Raw genomic sequence first — 15,552 nt, 5'->3', positions numbered from 1 at the left:
TTTGAAAAAATTATTAAACAACATGTATGTAGGTACCTGGATGAGAATGAAGTGATTAAACAGAGTCAGCATGGGTGTCATGGTTAGGACATGGTTAATGTCCTGTTCTCACAGGGTTAACTATTGCCGGCCTCTCTTTGGATCTGGGAGGGGTATTTATACTCACTCCAAACTAGCATTCTCTGTCAGTTATACTGCTGTTCTGGTGTGTCTGACCCCTGGTGTGCGTGTACTCTGCGTTATTTGTTTGCTTCCCGTGTATGACCTGGCTTGGTCCTTCACTCTGTACTCCGTCTCTCGTTTTGGTACCATTGTCTTTTCTGGTTCTGACCTCCTGGCTTGGCTATCGTTACTCTGTTACAGTTTACCCCTATTGTACCGTCTAATGCCTGTTCTGGTTTTCTGATCTATTGCTACGTCCTGACTATCCATTCTGTCTAATCCTTTGGTACTGTATTGCTATCTCGTGCTTTGACCTTGGCTTGATCTGGTTTCTGTCTCTGTCTATGCCCCTTGGTAACATTGTCCTGTAGTTACCTTTCTAGGAGTTTCCCTGCAGCTTCTAGCTCCATGGAGCTTAGGCCACGCCCCCAGCAGTCACATGATTCAGGTCCTGGAGCATGCATTGTCACCACTGCTGCCCGCTCCACAGGTATCTTTGTGCACAGTCTTTGTACTCAGGACACACGCTCTGGCTCAGTGAGCAAGTGCAGTGCGGTGTTCCTGACTTTGGGTTTGCAACGAATTCATGTCAGACTAACTTAATTTTCTTCTATGACAGAATCACTGACTGGATGGATCAGGGAAATGCTGTAGATATAGTATATCTTGACTTCAGCAAAGCATTTGACAAAGTATCTCACACAATACTTTTTTTAAAAAAATGACTAAGTATGGAATGGACAAGACAAGGTGGATTCATAACTGGCTTAGTGATCGGACCCAAAGAGGGGTCGTAAATGGCTGCACATCCAGTTGGAAGAATGTCTCAAGTGGGGTACCATATGGCTCTGCCCTGGGCCCTATATTGTAAGTATTACATCTGGGCAATAAAAATGAAAGAAGCATATACAGAATGGGGGGAATAGGGCTAAGCAACAACACATGCGAAAGAAGACTTGGGTATACTAATAGATCACAGACTGAACATGAGTCAACAGTGAGATGCAGCAGCAAAAAAAGGCAAATACAATTGGGTTGCCCTCCCAGGGCTGTGGGGTACTCGGTACCGGGCCGGTGTCAGGGGAGTGTGTCACAGCAGCGGTGACCCGGTCCGTGGCCCTGGGCGCCCAAGTAATGGTGGTTTGTAGTTAATGGAATGGAATCGTTTGTGACGCCACCTGTGGTGTTTGGCAAGCAAGATGTTTAGCCAATGCTGCGTGCAGATCCTCTGGGGCTGATGGTGTGTTGCAGCAAAGATGGTGTAGCTCCCCACAGGTGAAGCTGTAACCCCAGGGCAGTGTAATTGCAATAGATGAGGATAGATGCAGGCGGTGTGAGGAATGCTGGTACCTAGATGTAGCGGTGCTGACGGTGTTGGCGCACAAATGAATGGAAGACACCAGGGCTTGCAGTTCCAAAGCTTTACTCACAGTTCATGGTACACACTGGTGCCTGCCTCCGTACCGTGTCCTCCGGGGCAGAGACTCAATCAACCTCCCGGGCAAGTCAGGATTCTCCTCTCCAACACTCCGCCAACATGTACCTTTCCTGAACGACTCCTCTATTGCGCCTTTAGGTGTGAAGAGCTCCAGTACCATGGTACTCTGGAGTTCCTCCTGTCAGATGTTCCTAACAACTCTACTCGTATGGCAGACAGCTGTAGCCTCTCTCGGGGACTCCCTTCTCCGGAGTCCTGGCTCTCTATTCAGTTGCTGTTGTGCCCCAAGTCTTAGATGGGAGTAGTGCATTTACAGCCAATTACTCCACCGGTGTCTGCTGCAGAACCATAAGTGTCCATACAACCTCGGGGACCGGGCCCCGGCCTTGCGCTGACAACCTATAGGCAGGGTTCCTCTTCCAACCCATGTCTCCTCTCTGTTCTCCTACTCCTTCGTTCTGCACTGTTCTTTCTCTCTTTTATGGAAGCTTAGGTTGCAGTTCTACGTCTTTCTCCTTTTGTTCCTTTCCCATGCCTGCTGGCTCAGATCACTGAGGCAGCTGCAGCACTCCTTCTCCTCTCTCGGACCCGTCCTCAGACTCTCCTGACTGACTGTCCTTCTCTTGCCTGACCTCCCATCAGACTGACCTGTAATTCTAAACCTTCCCAACCTTTTATATGGATCTCAACTCCACCCACCTCCCAGCACATCCAGTGTTCCATGCAGGGAACCACCAGAGGTGCTCTGCTACTCTCCAAGCACTGAGCCGCAATGTGGTTATGCAGAACTACCCTGTTGTGTGGGGTGCGAGTGTTGGAGTGTGGAAAGGAGTTCCCAACTTACCTAGGTGGTGGGGCACTACAGCTTAGTAGAAGGTGCAGTACTTCTGTGGCGACTGAGCCTCAGGGGTGCCACACAATTATAGGATGTATTAAGAGAAATATACAGTCTAGAATACGTGAAGTCATTATTGCTGTCTACTCCTCTGTGGTCAGACCTCATCTGGAATACTGTGTCCAGTTTTGGGCACCACATTGTAAAAAAGACATCAACAAACTGGATCAAGTTCAGAGAAGAGCGACCAGAAAGGTGACCGGTCTGCAAACCATGTCCTATGAGGAACGGTTGCAGGATTTGGGAATGTTTAGCTTGCAAAAGAGAGATTGAGAGTAGACTTAATAGCTGTCAACAAATATCGTAAGGGCTGTCACATTGTAGAAGGTCATCTTTATTCTCATTTGCACAAGGAAAGACTAGAAGCAATGGGATGAAACTGAATAGTAGGAGACACAGATGAGATATTAGAAAAAACTTTTTGACAGTTAGGGTGATCAATGAGTGGAACAGGCTGCCACGAGAGGTGGTGAGTTCTACTTCAATGGAAGTCTTCAAACAGAGGCTGGACAGATATCTGTCTAGAATGATTTAGTGTATCCTGCTTTGAGCAGGGGGTTGGACCAGATGGCCCAGGAGGTCCCTTCCAACTCTACCATTCTATGATTCTATGAGTGTGGCCTTGCCTTAGTTAGGGTCGCTCATGGAGCAGTTTCAGCTTATCGTGAGATTGTTGGACCCCCAACAATATTATATTGAGATGAGCAATCAATTATTAGGTCCTTTACATCCTTTTAATAATCTATATGGCACATAGCTACGGAAATACAAGATGGCACTATGGATTGGGCACTAAAATGGCATTTTCACTCTGCGACATCCAATGTGCACTAATTTCTGGAAAATGCCAGATGGGTCAAAAAAATAGTTACTACACCCCTATATGAGTTCCCTGAGTGTAATTTGTAAACGCTTTTTAAGGATTTCTGCTGTTTTGGAAGTTTAGGGGCTCTGCAAGTAGTGCAAGTAGTGCCCACAAACAATTACTGCCAAAACTGTGCTCCAAAGACAAAATGGCGATTCTTCCCTTCTGATCCCTGCCATGTGCACAAATGATAGTTTCCGACCCTATATTAGGTATTGCTGCATTCTGAAAAATTGCTTTATAAATATTTGGGTCCATTTCCTCCAATTATTCTTTATGAAAATTAAAAATTTGGACTAAAACAATACTTTTATGGAAAAAACTTCATTTTTCATTTTCATGTCTCAAGGTAATAAAATTATGTGACGCACCTGTGCGTTCAATATGCTCATCTTACTCCTAGATGAATTCCTTGAGGGTGTAGTTTCCAAAATGGGGTAATTTGTGGTGGGTTACTGACATTCTGGCAGCACAAGGGCTCTATCATGCAGTATGATACCTGGAAACCATACAAGTAGTCTGCTTTCCAAAATAGCACTACTTTCTTTTGGAGCTCTACTATGTGCTTGAACAGTTGTTTTACCCTATATTTGTAGGATTGGCATGCTCAGGAAAAACTGCACAACAAATTGAGTGGTTCATTTTCTCCTGTTTGAGGCTAAAGCAACATTTTTAAGGAAAAAACATAGAAAACAATTACTTGTGAAGTACCCGAAGGGTTAACAAACTTCTTGAATGTGGTTTTGAATACCAGAAGGGGTGCCTTTTTTTTTTTACAATCGGGTCTTATTTGGGGGTTTTCTGACACATAGGACCCTCAAACTCACATCAAAAGAGAAGTTGTGCCTAAAAAATTGTAAATTTCGTTGGAAAATGGAAAAAATACTGTTAACCTTTTTACTCTTATTACCTTTCTAAAAAAAATTTCAAAAATGATGCTGACATAAAGCAGATGTGTGGTAAATGTTAATTATTTATTACTATTATTTTGTGCAGTATGGCTATTTACTTTAAGAGCATAAAAATTCAAAGATCCAAAATGGCAAATATTTCTAAACTTTTGTTAAATTTTTGGTAAATTTTACATATTTTCATAAATGAACACAATCATATCGACCTAAATTTACTACTATTATGAAGTAAAATGTGTCAGGAAAAAACAGTCTCAGAACCATTGGGATATGCTGACGCATTCCAGTGTTATTACCACATAAAATGACACTGATCAGAAATGATTATGAGGATTTTGAGTTCAGGTCAGGAGTAGTGAAGAGCGAATAGTGAAATATTCGGATTCGGGAAAATCGGCACAAATAGTTTCTAATACCCGTATATTCATACCGAATAACAAATCCAATGCAAGTCAATGGGAAAGGCGAATATTTTTCTGCTGGACCCAACAAACAGGTGTGGGGCCATGGGAATAAAGGTGAAATGGATGGGAAAGCGCTAAAACTAAATGGGAACAGCATGGAGAAGATGCCTGAATGCCTTGCTGTCTCACATATGATATCTGGGAATAATGTTGTCAGACTATTGCGCTAGTTTTACGGATTTATTAAAAGATCTACCAAACCAAACCTATATTTATTTAAAATGGAAAAATGCTAAGAAACATTTTTTTCTTTCACAATTACATGTATATAATGTTAAAAAAGATACCTCCCTTTAGCGCATATGTTCACATGGAGCGTTTTGGCTTTAGTTTTCCCTCTAACATTTGTGAGGGCCCTCACTCCTACAATTGTGAGGACTCTCCCTCATTCCAAATTGTTAGCTAAATAGTGGAATACATATTCCCCATCCTTTTACAATGCCAGTTAAAACATTCCCATTTGAATTTTGGGCTTCGCCCGCCATCACCACCATGTCATTATGCGGCCCTCACTTCACATTTTCAAAGGGCAAGCAGGTGCCATGAAACCTGAGTTTGGGAAGGGCCCTCAGGTGGCCATGTATCATACATTTGGGAGAGATCTCACTCCTACATTCGGGAGGTTTCTCCCTCATTCCAAAATTCCAAAAACAGTTAGGTCCATATATATTTGGACAGAGGCAACATTTTTCTAATTTTGGTTCTAGACATTACCACAATGAATTTTAAACAAAGCAATTCAGATGCAGTTGAAGTTCAGCTTTCATTTGAGGGTATCCACATTAAAATTGGATGAAGGGTTTAGGAGTTTCAGCTCCTTAACATGTGCCACCCTGTTTTTAAAGGGACCAAAAGTAATTGGACAATTGACTCCAAGGCTATTTCATGGACAGGTGTGGGCAATCCCTTCATTATGTCATTCTCAACTAAGCAGATAAATGGCCTGGAGTTGATTTGAGGTGTGGTGCTTGCATTTGGAAGGTTTTGCTGTGAAGGAAACATGCCGTCAAAGGAGCTCTCCATGCAGGTGAAACAAGCTGCAAAAACAAAAGAAACCCATCCGAGAAATTGCTACAACATTAGGAGTGGCAAAATCTACAGTTTGGTACATCCTGAGAAAGAAAGAAAGCACTGGTGGGCTCATCAATGCAAAAAGACCTGGGTGCCCACGGAAGACAACAGTGGTGGATGATCGCAGAATAATCTCCATGGTGAAGAGAAACCCCTTCACAACCGCCAACCAAGTGAACAACACTCTCCAGGAGATAGGCGTATCAATATCCAAATCTACCATAAAGAGGAGACTGCATGAAAGTAAATACAGAGAGTTCCCTGCACGGTGCAAGCCACTCATAAGCATCAAGAATCAAAAGGCTAGACTGGACTTTGCTAAAAAACATCTAAAAAAGCCAGCACAGTTCTGGAAGAACATTCTTTGGACAGATGAAACCAAGATCAACCTCTACCAGAATGATGGAAAGAGAAAAGTATGGCGAAGGCATGGTACAGCTCATGTTCCAAAGCATACCACATCATCTGTAAAACACGGCGGAAGCAGTGTGATGGCTTGGGCATGCATGGCTGCCAGTGGCACTGGGTCACTAGTGTTTATTGATGATGTGACACAGGACAGAAGCAACCGAATGAATTATGAGGTATTCAGAGCCATACTGTGTGCTCAGATCGAGCCAAATGCAACCAAACTGATTGGTCGTCGTTTCATACTACAGATGGACAATGACCCAAAACATAAAGCCAAAGCAACCCAGGAGTTTATTAAAGCAAAGAAGTGGAGTATTCTTGAATGGCCAAGTCAGTCACCTGATCTCAACCCAATTGAGCATGCATTTCATTTGTTAAAGACTAAACTTCAGACAGAAAGGCCCACAAACAAACAGCAACTGAAAACCACCGCAGTGAAGGCCTGGCAGAGCATCAAAAAGGAGGAAACACAGCGTCTGGTGATGTCAATGAGTTCAAAACTTCAGGCAGTCATTGCCAACAAAGGGTTTTCAACCAAGTACTAGAAATGAACATTTTATTTACAATTATTTAATCTGTCCAATTACTTTTGGTCCCTTTAAAAACAGGGTGGCACATGTTAAGGAGCTGAAACACCTAAACCCTTCATCCAATTTTAATGTGGATGCCCTCAAATGAAAGCTGAAAGTCTGAACTTCAACTGCATCTGAATTGTTTTATTTAAAGTTCATTGTGGTAATGTCTAGAACCAAAATTAGAAAAATGTTGTCTCTGTCCAAATATATGTGGACCTAACTGTAGTTAGCAAGATAGTGGAGTACATATTCCTCATCACTTTACGATGCCAGCTAAAACATGCCCATTTGAATTTCGGGCTTTGCTCATTGACTGTAAATAAAGCACCAAACATACTGGGCGGGTCACTTGAATATACCTAGGCGAATACCAAATTACTCGCCGAGTAATGAATAGCCCAAATACCTACTATTTGTGCGAGTAACGAATAGTGCCGAATATATTTGCTCATCACTAGTCAGGAGATCAGCGGTCCAGTCTGGACATGACGGTCCATAGTCGCCCATATGAACCAGCCTAACAAGACGCAACTCTGTTAAATTCACTCTACCCGTAAGGAATCCTGCACCTGTGTGTCAATTATATGACCTAGATAATTTTTTTTGGGTTGGTTGTTTTAAGAGAAAATGTAAAAATAAAGAAATATTGAAAACTTAAAATCTTTCATTAGAAAATCAATAAATTTTAGTTGCTGAAACTATAAAGCATGGGCAGTGTGTATTGGATGCTGAATGTCCTTTTACCATTCGTCGCTCTTGTATAGTATGCATTCAGTGGTATTTAACCCCATCATGACCCAGCCTATTTTGACCTTAATGACCTGGCCATTTTTTGCAATTCTGACCAGTGTCCCTTTATGAGGTAATAACTCAGGAACGCTTCAACGCATCCCAGCGATTCTGAGATTGTTTTTTGTGACATATTGGGCTTCATGTTAGTGGTAAATTTAGGTCAATAATTTTTGCGTTTATTTGTGAAAAAATCAGAAATTTGGCGAAAATTTTGAAAATTTCGCAATTTTCAAATTTTGAATTGTTATTCTGTTAAACCAGAAAGGCATGTGACACAAAATAGTTACTAAATAAGATTTCCCACACGTCTACTTTACATCAGCACAATTTTGGAAACAATTTTTTTTTGTTAGGAAGTTATAAGGGTTAAAAGTTGACCAGCGATTTCTCATTTTTACAACAAAATTTACAAAACCATTTTTTTTAGGGACCACCTCACATTTGAAGTCACTTTGAGGGGTCTATATGGCAGAAAATACCCAAAAGTGACACCATTCTAAAAACTGCACCCCGCAAGCTACTCAAAACTACATTCTAGAAGATTATTAACCCTTCAGGTGCTTCACAGGAACTAAAGCAACGTGGAAGGAAAAAATGGACATTATAATTTTTCCAACACAAATTTTCTTTTAGCATAATTTTTTTCATTTTCACATGGGCAACAGGATAAAATTGATCCTAAAATTTGTTGGGAAATTTCTCCTGAGTACACTGATACCTCATATGTGGTCATAAACCACTGTTTGGGCGCACGGCAGGGCTCAGAAGGGAAGGCGTACATTTGACTTTTTGAATGGAAAATATGCTGGAATATTTAGCGCTTGCCATGTCGCGTTTGGAGAGCCCCTGTGCGCCTAAACATTGGAGCTCCCCTACAAGTGACCCCATTTTGGAAACTAGACCCCCCAAGGAACTTATCTAGATGCATAGTGATCACTTTGAACCCCAAGGTGCTTCAAAAATTGATCCGTAAAAAAAAAAGTACTTTTTTTTTCACAAAAATTATCTTTTAGCCTCAGTTTTTTCATTTTCACATGGGCAACAGGATAAAATGGATCCTAAAATTTGTTGGACAATTTCTCCTGAGCACACCAATACCTCATTTGTGGTCAATACCTCATATGTGGTCATAAACCACTGTTTGGGTGCACGGCAGGGCCCGGAAGGAAAGGAGCACCATTTGACTTTTTGAATGGAAAATTAGCTCCAATTGTTAGCGGACACCATGTCGCGTTTGGAGAGCTCCTGTGTGCCTAAACATTGGAGCTCCCCCACAAGTGACCCCATTTTGGAAACTAGACCCCTTAAGGAATGTATCTAGATGTGTAGTGAGCACTTTGAACCCCCAAGTGCTTCACAAAAGTTTATAACGTAGAGTAGTGAAAATAAAAAATAATTTTTTTTCCTCAAAAATGATTTTTTAGCACGCTATTTTTTATTTTTACAAGGGTAACAGGAGAAATTGGACCATAAAAGTTGTTGTCCAGTTTGTCCTGAGTATGCTGGTACCCCATATGTGAGGGGGAACCACTGTTTGGGCACACGGCAGGGCTCAGAAGGAAAGGAGCACCATTTGACTTTTTGAAATGAAAATTAACTCCAATCGTTAGCGGACACCATGTCGTGTTTGGAGATCTCCTGTGTGCCTAAACTTTGGAGCTCCCCCACAAATGACCCAATTTTGGAAACTAGACCCCCTAAGGTACTTATCTAGATGCATAGTGAGCACTTTGAACCCCCAGGTGCTTCACAGAAGTTTATAATGCAGAGCCGTGAAAATAAAATATATTTTTTTTCCTAAAAAAAATATTTTTTAGTACACAATTTTTTATTTTCACAAAGGTTACAGGAGAAATTGGACTCCAAAACTTGTTGTACAGTTTCTCCTGAGTATGCTGGTACCCCATATGTGGGGGGGAACCACTGTTTGGGCACACGTCGGGGCTCAGCAGGGAAGTAGTGACATTTTGAAATGCTGACTTTGATGGCATGGTCTGCGGGCGTCATGTTACATTTGCAGAGCCCCTGTGTGCCTAAACAGTAGAAATCCCCCACATGTGACCTCATTTTGGAAACTATACCCCCCAAGGAACTTATCTAGATGCATAGTGAGCACCTTGAACCCCCAAGTGCTTCACAGAAGTTTATAACGCAGAGCCGTGAAAATAAAAAATCATTTTTTTTCCTCAAAATAAATAATTTTTAGCTCGTAATTTTTTTTCACAAGGGTAACAGGATAAATTGGACCCCAAAAGTTGTTGTACAGTTTATCCTGAGTACGTTGGTACCCCATATGTGGGGGGGAACCACTGTTTGGGCACACGTCGGGGCTCAGCAGGGAAGTAGTGACATTTTGAAATGTTGACTTTGATGGCATGGTCTGCGGGCGTCATGTTACATTTACAGAGCCCCTGTGTGCCTAAACAGTGGAATCCCCCCACAGGTGACCTCATTTTGGAAACTAGACCCCCCCAAGGAACTTATCTAGATGTGTGGTGAGCACCTTGAACCCCCCAAGTGCTTCACAGAAGTTTATAACGCAGAGCCGTGAAAATAAAAAATCATTTTTTTTCCTCAAAAAAAAAAATGATTTTTAGCCCGCAATTATTTTTTTCACAAGGGTAACAGGTTAAATTAGACCCCAAAGGTTGTTGTCCAGTTTGTCCTGAGTACGCTGATGCCCCATATGTGGGGGATGACCACTGTATGGGCACACGTCAGGGCTCGGAAGGGAAGTAGTGACATTTTGAAATGCTCACTTTGATGGAATGGTCTGCGGGCATCATGTTACATTTGCAGAGCCGTTGATGTACCTAAACTGTGGAAACCCCCCACAAGTGACCCCATTTTGGAAACTAGACCCCATAAGGAACTTGCCTAGATGTGTGGTGAGCACCTTGAACCCCCAAGTGCTTCACAGATGATTATAACGCAGAGCAATGAAAATAAAAAATCTTTTTTTTTTCTCAAAAAATGAATTTTTAGCTCGCAATTTTTTATTTTCACAAGGGTAACAGGAGAAATTGGACCCCAAAAGTTGTTGTCCAGTTTATCCTGAGTATGCTGGTACCCCATATGTGGGGAGGAACTATTGTTTGGGCACACGTCAGGGCTCAGAATGGAAGTAGTGACGTTTTGAAATGCAGACTTTGATGGAATAGTCTGCGGTCGTCATTACGTTTGCAGAGCCCCTGATGTGCCTAAACAGTGGAAACCCCCCACAAGTGACCCCATTGGAAGGGAGGGAGCACCGTTTGACTTTTTGAATGCAAAATTGGCTGGAATCAATGATTGCACCATGTCACGTTTGGAGACCCCCTGATGTGCCTAAACAGTGGAAACCCCACAATTCTAACTTCAACCCTAACCCCAACACATCCCTAACCACAGCCCTAACCCCAACACATCCCTAACCCTAACCATAACCCCAACACACCCCTAACCCTAACTCCAACCCTAACCCTAATCCCAACCCTAACCATAACCCTAAACACAAGCCTAACCCTAATTCCAACCCTAACCCTAATTCCAACCCTAACCCTAATTCCCATCCTAACCCTAATTCCAACTCTAACCCTAACCCTCTTTCCAACCCTAACCCTCTTTCCAACCCTAACCCTCGTTCCAACCCTAACCCTCTTTCCAACCCTAACCCTCTTTCCAACCCTAACCCTCTTTCCAACCCTAACCCTCTCTCCAACCCTAACCATAATGGAAAAATAAAAATAAAAATATTTTCTTTATTTTATTAGTTGTGCATACCTATGGGGGTGATAATCGGGGGGTTTATTTACTTTTTATTTCATTCTGATCACTGTGAGAGTGATCAAAATGAAAGAATAGAATCTGCAGAAGGCAGATTCGGGCGGGCGCGCTGCGCATGCGCCCACCATTTTCCAAGGTGGCGGCGCCCACGATTCGGACCCGCGGGACACCGGGAGCGACAGGGGGACTCAGGAGGTACCAGGGGGGGTGAGGGGGGGATCGGAAGCTGGCGGGGAGCGGAGGGAATGGGAGGGGGGGCAGATGATGACAGCGACAGCAGATCGCCGCTGTCATTCAGTGGCGGGGGGGCGATCGCCGTGGGGGGTCGGATCGGTGTCTCCAGCCATGTCCGATGCTACAGCAGCATCGGCCATGGCTGGATTGTACTATCTCATCAATTTTCATTGATGAAATATTACTATCGCTCTGATTGGCTGTTTCACTTTTAACAGCCAATCAGAGCAATCGTAGCCACGTGGGGGAGAAGCCGCACCCCCTGTGGTGAATTACAAAGCCCCCTGTATCTGCGGGTCAGGTGACCTTTCATTGACCCCGGTCACCCGACCCGCAGGGGGGCTTTGAAGTCATGACACAGGGTATGCGTCGGGGTCGGATTGGCACCGACTTTCATGACGCATATGCTGTGTCACAGGTCGGGAACCGGTTAATATGTAAAATCTATAATTCAATGAGCTGTGTTTATCTGCAGCTTATTGCTGGTGTTTTTAATTGCACATTTTATATATATATTTGATATTTGTAGTTCTTCCATAACAGTATCCTATGACAACTTAAAAAGCAAAAATCACATATTGAACATTATACCCCCATTCTACCTATTTGACCCTACAATGTCTTGACTAGATGTAAAAATGTATTAGACAGCTGGTTTAAAATAGCTATATGTGACATGTAGTGTAAAAACCAATCACATTTATATAACCTCCAAGACTATAAATCATTTCAAGCTGCAATGTATTGAGTCTGACATACCAGACATGTTATCTGAATCCAGAGATACATGCAATTATTTCTACTATTTGTACTCCATTAAGAGAATTGGTCCAGGAAGGAATGTAATTGACAAGAGATGAATCAGAGGGATCCTTTATCCTTAAAAGATAAGCCCAATCAATAGTGTAACATGAAACAGAATTCCATGAATTTATAGACTATAGATTGACATGCTATATCTGAGTTCTGCTACATCACACAGTATACAGTGCATACATGTTAGCTTCACATTGGCTAGATTTGCGGGATTGGTCATCCATCCAATGTGTATGGTGGTATCTTAATGGTTCCCATGCACATTAAACTCACTTTGGCCAAAGTCACCGATATCAGCGGGATTGGCCACCAGTCTAATGTCTACGTGACCTACCGACTTTTCCACGACAGATGATATCAGGAAAGATAAGGATTCAGTATGTCTGATTTAGGACTCATGATCTTTTTGTTCTCACTGATACAGTCATATGTAAAAGTTTGGGCACCCCTATTAATATTAACCTTTTTTCTTTATAACAATTTTGGTTTTTGCAACAGGTATTTCAGTTTCATATATCTAATAACTGATGGACTCAGTTATATTTCTGGATTCAAATGAGGTTTATTGTACTAACAGAAAATGTGCAATCTGCATTTAAACAAAATTTGACCTGTGCAAAAGTATGGGCACTCTTATCATTTTCTTGATTTGAACACTCCTAACTACTTTTTACTGACTTCCTGAAGCACTAAATTGGTTTTGTAACCTCATTGAGCTTTGAACTTCATAGCCAGGTGTATCAAATCATGAGAAAAGGTATTTAAAGTGGCCACTTGCAAGTAGTTCTCCTATTTGATTCTCCTATGAAGAGTGGCATCATTGGCTCCTCAAAACAACTCTCAAATGATCTGAAAACAAAGATTATTCAACATAGCTTTTCAGGGGAAGGATACAAAAAGTTGTCTCAGAGATTTAACCAGTCAGTTTCCACTGTGAGGAACATAGTAAGGAAATGGAAGAACACAGGTACAGTTCTTGTTAAGCCCAGAAGTGGCAGGCCAAGAAAAATATCAGAAAGGCAGAGAAGAAGAATGGTGAGAACAGTCAAGGACAATCCACAGACCACCTCCAAAGACCTGCAGCATCATCTTGCTGCAGATGGTGTCACTGTGCATCGGTCAACAATACAGCGCATGCATAACGCCTTTTTGTATGACCAAACAACTCAATCTTTGTTTCATCAGTTCACAGGACCTTCTTCCAAAATGTAACTGGCTTGTCCAAATGTGCTTTTGCATACCTCAGACGACTCTGTTTGTGGCGTGCTTGCAGAAACGGCTTCTTTCGCATCACTCTCCCATACAGCTTCTCCTTGTGCAAAGTGCGCTGTATTGTTGACCGATGCACAGTGACACCATCTGCAGCAAGATGATGCTGCAGGTCTTTGGAGGTGGTCTGTGGATTGTCCTTGACTGTTCTCACCATTCTTCTTCTCTGCCTTTCTGATATTTTTCTTGGCCTGCCACTTCTGGGCTTAACAAGAACTGTAAAATGCTCCATATTTTGTTTTCACCAGGGATGTTTGGCAGCAACTTATTCCCTTCACCTCATTGAAAGCACATGTATAGTTGCCTGGATCACATATACTTCTGTAGTGGGATGAGGAGGTCGAGGCAGGAACAATACTGTAGCCCTCATCAGCTCCAAAATCAGTGCAATACATCCAATAGAAGCTCAGCTCTAAAGATATAAATAAAGGGGTCACTTTTATTTGTTAAAATATCTGGTAGAGCAAAGAGCAATAGGCTCCCTTCCCTACCACTCACTGACATGTAGACCATATGCCGCTTTGGGCCTACAGCCTTCAGCACAGGTGGGGCCATACACAGGACATTAGAGTTCCTGCACAGGCACACAATGACACCATCACAAAACAGGATTCACTTGCTCTGCTGATCTAGGACTTTGGGTTGAATATAAATTTTATTTTTCTCTGAGGCATTTTTACTGTTATGTAGCAATATTTTTTTTGTAAAGGAGCATTATTTCATACAATGGTAGAGTTGGAAGGGACCTCCTGGGTCATCTGGTCCAACCCCCTGCTCAAAGCAGGATTCACTAAATCATGCCAGACAGATGTCTGTCCAGCCTCTGTTTGAAGACTTCAATTGAAGGAGAACTCACCACCTCTCGTGGCAGCCTGTTCCACTCATTGATCACCCTAACTGTCAAAAAGTTTTTTCTAATATCTAATCTGTGTCTCCTCCCATTCAGTTTCATCCCATTGCTTCTAGTCTTTCCTTGTGCAAATGAGAATAAAGATGATCCTTCTACAATGTGACAGCCCTTAAGATATTTGTAGACAGCTATTAAGTCTCCTCTCAGTCTTCTTTTTTGCAAGCTAAACATTCCCAAATCCTACAACCGTTCCTCATAGGACATGGTTTGCAAACCGGTCACCTTTCTGGTCGCTTTTCTCGGAACTTGATCCAGTTTGTTGATGTCTTTTTTAAAATGTGGTGCCCAAAACTGGACACAGTATTCCAGATGAGGTCTAACTAAAGAGGAGTAGAGGGCAATAATGACTTCACATGATCTACACTGTATGCTTCTGTTAATACATCCCAGAATTGCATTTGCCTTTTTTGCTGCTGAATCACACTGTTGACTCATGTTCTGTTAGGGCTTGCGGAACGCACCAAATAATAAAATAATAGTAAGGTGCATTCTCAGCCCGGGGTCCACCGTGCAAGGGTGGTAAACTGCTGTTTAGTAATGGCGGAATTATAAAGCGGTATACAAAAGGTCACATGTGGGTTAACATCACGCAGTGTGAACAGGGCGAACTTTGTTACCTCACAGAGCCGCACTACCGCAGAACATAAATGCCGGAGCCTGTTTAGCTCACAGAGCTTGGCAACCGAGCGCACAGAATGCGGTCACAGAACTCTGCCCCAAGGATGTGTGGTCAGAGCCCCTCTAGACCTTCTGAGCACGCGGCGTCGCACCTGCGGATGCCACTATAGCCGTTGACTATGGTGGAGTGTCGAGCACATGCACCGTGGCGTGCAGAGCCACTGGTGGACACTGATGCCAGTCTCAGACTCTGCCTCTACCTACACCTAAGCCTGGGCGCTTAACAGGATAGGCTGCACAACACATGCGCACCAAGGGTAGGGGTTTATTAATGAGTCATTCAGCAGAGACATTCA

Source organism: Dendrobates tinctorius, unplaced genomic scaffold (assembly GCF_039654945.1).
Source record: "Dendrobates tinctorius isolate UK_male_01 unplaced genomic scaffold, ASM3965494v1 ptg000003l, whole genome shotgun sequence".
NCBI lineage: Eukaryota > Metazoa > Chordata > Amphibia > Anura > Dendrobatidae > Dendrobates > Dendrobates tinctorius.
Note: the sequence above shows the minus strand (reverse complement) of the source record.